This window comes from Pinus tabuliformis, chromosome 7 (genome assembly GCF_031772625.1).
Source record: "Pinus tabuliformis cultivar Carrire ecotype Pingquan chromosome 7, CPIR1, whole genome shotgun sequence".
In the NCBI taxonomy this organism is placed as follows: domain Eukaryota; kingdom Viridiplantae; phylum Streptophyta; class Pinopsida; order Pinales; family Pinaceae; genus Pinus; species Pinus tabuliformis.
In genome coordinates, this window is record NC_142293.1 from 1,503,908,280 (window position 1) to 1,503,914,279 (window position 6,000).

Consider the following 6,000-nt stretch of genomic DNA (forward strand, 5'->3'; position numbering starts at 1 on the left):
GTGAGTCGCCATATTTCGTCATATTCAACTGCCTTTGAAGCCTTACGAAAGCTGAAAGAACTCTATGACTCACATTCTGCACTTGAAGTTGTTCAACTCATGATTAAACTCTTCACTCTTGAACTGCAAAATAATGATCCTCTTGCTCTTGCATCTGAAGTAAAGTCTATAATGCATGATATCAAATCCATTAAAGTTGAATTGGATATTCCTCTTATTGCTTTTCTCAAGGCACTTTATCCTACTTACTCCAATTATCTTGAGTCATTGCAAGCAAATGTAAATCTCAAAGATATAACCTTTGACTCTCTAGTGAAAAAGTTTGTTGAAAGAGAGAAAGCTTTTGGAAAGAAGACAGCCCCTAAATCTTCTGAAGAGGCTGTGTGCCTTGCTCATAAATAAAAGCATCCTGCTCAAGATTCTACAAGAGGAAGAGGTGGTCGAAGAGGAAGAGGAAGATATTTCATGCAGGGGGGGTAGACATTCTCAAGGAGAAAAGGCAGATTTGCACTGCATACATTGCAAAAGAAATGGATCACATGATGCCTCTACATGAAAGATACCATGGGACAAAATTGAGCAGAAAGGAAACCAACAAAAAGGTAAAACTGATGATACAGACAAAGGTAAAGCACCTGAATCTGCTCACTATGTTGTGGCACAATGTAACAATGGAGTAAATGAAGATTTATTTAATGCTTCACTTGCTTCTTGGAAAAATGATTGGTTGCTTGATTCAAGAGCAACCTGCCACATGACTCATAGAAAAGATTTTTTTGAAGATTTCACTGACAATGTTGATGGAGTAGTATACTTTGCAGATCAATCAAAAATCAAGCCATCAGGGCTTGGCACAAGAAGGCTTAAACTGCCTCATCTTCCATAATTTCTTCTGCATCATGTTCTATGTCTCCCACAGCTCAAAAGAAACTTGTTGTCCTTGGTCCACATCCGCCAGCAAGGTCACTCCATTCATATGTTTGATGGCAAGCTTGAGGTAAGAAAAGCATCTGACCACTCACTTGTCATGAGGGGAATAGAAGAAGAAAGGCTTATCAAGCTGCAAGGAACCTCTGCTCATGCACAACATTTCTCATAAAATTCTCATCATGAAGAAGGTACACTTCCATCAAGTTTATTATGGCATGCTAGATTTTGACATTTGAACTATGGCAGTCTCCGCATGTTGAAGAAAAATGGTGTTGCTGGTTTGCCTACAATTCCTAGGAAACTTAAGCAATGTGATGTTTGCATTCTAGGAAAGCATAGCAAATAGTCTTTTCATGATTCACATTCAAGAGCACATAGAAAACTTGAATTCATTCATTCATATTTATGTGGTCCAATGCCTGTTCCTTCTGCAAATGGAAATAAATATATCATGACATTTATTGATGACTACACTAGAATGTGTTGGGTTTATTTATTGAAGAACAAATCTGATGCTTTTCAATCATTCAAGAATTTTCATAAATGGATTGAAAATGATGCACAATCTCATATTGGGTCTATTCACACTAATAATGGAAAAGAATACACATCAAATGAATTTGAAAACTATCTTTGCCAACATGGGATCAAACATCAAACAACTGTGCCTTATAATCCCCAACATAATGGTGTAGCTGAAAGAATGAATAGGACAATCTTAAATATGGTACGATCTATGCTCTTCTTCAAGAATGTAAAGATAATGTTTTGGGCTGATTCTGTTCTATGTGCTGCATATATAAAGAATAGATGTCCATCTAATGCTATTAGAAACAAGACTCCTTATGAAATGTGGTATGGACATGTTCCTTCGGTAAAGCATCTCAGGGTCTTTGGTTCCACCTGTTATGCCTTGATACCAAAGGTACATAGAAACAAACTTGGTTCTAGAATTTGTAAGTGTATCTTTTTGGGATATTCAAACACCTCCAAAGCATACCGCCTCTATGATGAAGTAAATAAGAAGTTTGTTGTATCTAGAGATGTAATTTTTCTTGAATCATCCAAAACTGACAATGTTGTTGAGCGGCAACTTGATCGCTTGGATAGATTCGCAAAAGCAAAATCATTTCAAGAATTTGATAATTAGATTCCACATCTTGAAGGGGGGATTCCTATACTAGATCAACATGTGGAATCTTCTTCTGAAGAAAACTCTCCCCCGCATGAAACTCCAACAATGGATGATGCTTTAAGTGATGTAATTGATAGAATTGGGAGACTCAATCTTGATTCAATCCTAACTCAATCAACAGAGCAGCCTGGACCATATAAAAAAGGTCCCCCAAAGTGGGTGACAAAGACACTTGAAAGTGTTCATCCTGATGAAGTTGGAAAGACAGGAACCAGAAATTCAAACCGGCAAAATGGAGGTGATGTAGATGACTCTAATTCACCTGTTGATATGGATGTTTCTTATGATTGTGAATTGAACTTGTCTACAGATTTTGAACCAAATTCCTTCAAAGAAGTTGCTTCTTATGATGAATGGAAAGAAGCGATGCAAAACGAGTATGATGCCCTCATAAAGAACGACACTTGGAAGCTGGTTGATCCTCCATTAGGAACCAAACCGATTGGCTGCAAGTGGGTCTACAAGAACAAGTATAAAGCTGATGGCTCACTTGACAAGCACAAATCTAGGCTTGTGGCAAAAGGTTTTGCACAGAAGGAAGGGGTTGATTATGAGGAGACTCTTGCCCCCACAGTAAAATGGGCTACCATCCGGACACTCTTTGCACTAGCAGCTTAGAACGGTTGGAAAGTCCATAAAATGGATGTAAAAATTGCTTTCTTGAATGGAGATCTAAAAGAGAATGTTTTTATGTCCCAGCCTGACGTATTTGCTGTGAAAGGACATGAACATAAAGTATGCAAACATGTGAAGTCCTTGTATGGCCTCAAACAAGCACCGCGAGCCTGGTATGAAAAACTAACCGAGCATCTTCTGAAACTCAATTTCAAACATTTTGATCTTGATGATGCAACTTTATTTGTCAAGAAAGTTGGCAAAACAGTTGTATATATTGTGGTATATGTAGATGATCTGTTGATGACAGGGAACAATGAAAGCTACATTGCATCCATAAAGAAGGAATTGGGGAAAATTTTGGAAATGACTGATTTGGGCTATGTTCATTACTATCTTGGCATTGAAGTAACCCAACATCCAAAGTCCATATTTATTTCTCAAAAGAAATACATTGGAGATCTGTTGAACAGGTTTGGCATGACAGAGTGCAATCCTCTTACTACTCCAATGGAACAAAACTTAAAGCTCACATCTATTGAAGGAAAAGAATTTGAGGATGCAACAAAGTATAGACAGCTTGTAGGAAGTCTCAACTACCTAACTACCACCAGACCAGACATTTTGTTTGTTGTTGGAGTCCTGTCCAAGTTTATGCAAAAGCCTTGTGAGGGAAATTGGTCTGCTGCAAAAAGAGTTCTAAGGTACTTGAAGGGAACTCAAGACTTTGGAATCAAGTATACACAGGTGGACGACTTTAACTTGATTGGATACTCTGATTCAGACTTCGATGGAGACAAAGAAACTGGGGTATCAACTTCAGGATATGCTATGAGTCTTGGATTAGGAGCTGTCTCCTGGAGATCACGTAAACAATCAGTTCCAGCAGATTCCACAATAGAAGCAGAATACGTGGCAGCAGCTGAAGCAACAAAAGAAATTGTGTGGCTCAGGAAAATTCTTGAAGATTTGCAGGTAAAACAAGTACAATCAACTCCACTCATGATTGACAATACCTCTGCAATAAAGTTGGCCAAAAAGCCAAAGTTTCATGATGGAACAAAGCACATCAATACTAAATATCATCTGATTCGACATCATGTTGAGGCCAAAACAATCCATCTCCGTCATTGTTCCACAAATGAGCAAATTGTAGACATCTTCACCAAAGTGCTTGGAAGAGAAAAGCTTGAACAATTCAGAATGATGCTTGGACTCATCAACATCCCTTCAGATTAAGGGGGGAATGTTGACACCTAATCCTTGTGATTGGGTGAATTTATGTAAATAAATAAATTAGAAATATGAACAGTCATCAGGAGATGAACTGAACAGTCTCTCCCTCATGTATAGAATAAAGACCTACCTGATGGAATAAAATAGTCAAATCATTTTTGCCTTATGGAGTTATTGCCTGGCCTGACAGAACCTAGAAAGGATGCATGAGTTGGAGACGCAACTCTTTGTTGTAAAGGAAGCCTTAGTCATCAACTTGAAGAAGAGGTAAATAATTCCAGTTTTTCTTCAAATTCTTCTAAGAATATTTATGTTGGTTCTTTTGAAAAACATACCAGAGGCATAGAGTCTAAGTTAATGTCCAAAATAGGCTATGAAGGAAAAGGCTTGGGCAAACATGCACAGGGTATTGTTGAGCCAATAATGGTTGAGGAAAGGCCTAAGTATTTGGGTCTTGGCTATGGACAATCTTATGGAGAAAGTTCCAAAGCTGCCATGAAGATAGTTGAAATAGTTCCAAGAAGGAGTTTCATTTCAGGTCTTCCACCTCAGAAGTGTAAAGATTGTATTCTTGGGGAATACAATAGTTTGAAACATACTTTGCAGGACAAAGGTGTTCATAAGCATACACTTGAACCAGAGAGTTGTGGAAACTCTGAAAGCCTTGAAGAGATTGATGGTGTTCCAAAGGGAGCCACTTCTTCATTTGATTCACCTCCTCATGAAGGTAATAAAGGTGAAAGAGAAAGGCATAAATCTGGTTTTAACCATATTCCTTTTGATTATGTTTAGCATGGTAAATTTCCATATAATTATGGGAAAAGAATTGCATGTTCCTTTTGTGGTTTGATAACTATAATGTTTCTAGATGTTGGAAGAGAAAGGCCACATGCAGGAAACTTTTGAAGGAAAGGAAGCAAAAAGCCAAAGGTCCACTAGACAAGGAAAATCATGCTGTCAAGAAGATGAACATGTGTTGCACTTACTGCCATAAACAAGGACATATTGCTGCAAATTGTTGGACTCTGAATCCAACAATGCTTCCACAAAACTTGAAGAGGGTGGAAAGAGAGAATTGTAGGAATGGAAAGAAAGATTCCATGAATGATGTGTTTCAAGATGATTCACATGTTGCTGTTGATGTGCAAACAAAGTAAGGACCTTTGAAATGGATTGGTAATAAATGTTTAGAGTTCTTATCCAATTAAAGTTGCATATCTTTTGATGCGAACTGAAATGTATCACATCTATTTGCATTTCTTTGTTAATAAGATGCAAGTTGTAGGATTCTACCAAGAAGGTGAATGGAAAAGTTGAGTAGGAGACTCACTTTATTGCTGCAACATTATGTTCATTTCAGCTTCGAAAGTACAGTGTACTTAAGCAAAAGTTGAAGGATGAAATGCATGCATAAGCATGATATGCATGAACACAGGGATGTTGATGATTTCCTTGTATTTGAACATGTATGTGTGATTAACTTGAAGGGTTGATTACTTTGTTTTTAAACATGCATGTAATGTTAATGTTGACTTGGAAAAAGTTGATTTGGTCTCCAAGATGGAGATAATGATGAAGTATTTCATCTTTGAAAAAGAATCCCTAAGTTCTTTTTCTACATGCTTGACTTAAAGGGTCAATTGTTTTAAAGGCATGTTTTGTTGGCTTGTTATCTAGTCAATCATTTGTATGTGGATGTAAAGACATGGAGGTGTTCACAAGATGTGAAATTTGTTTCTTTTGTTGAAGCAGAAGTTTAGGCCATCCAGTTGTTGTCTGTAATCTTGTTGTTGTTAACAGTTGTTGTTGACAGTATGTCAAACAGGTACAAATGAAAATTTTGTGAAGCAGATGTAACTTCACATTGGTTTGAGCCACCTTGGATCAATGATCAAGGCAGAGAAGTTCAAACTACCTTCTGTGACCTTCTCAGTAGGAGTTCTACAGGAAGTCAAGGAGGAAGACAGTTCTTCCCAGGAGGACAAGCACATCCAGGAAGGGAGTGTTCAAAGGCTTTGGTTCAG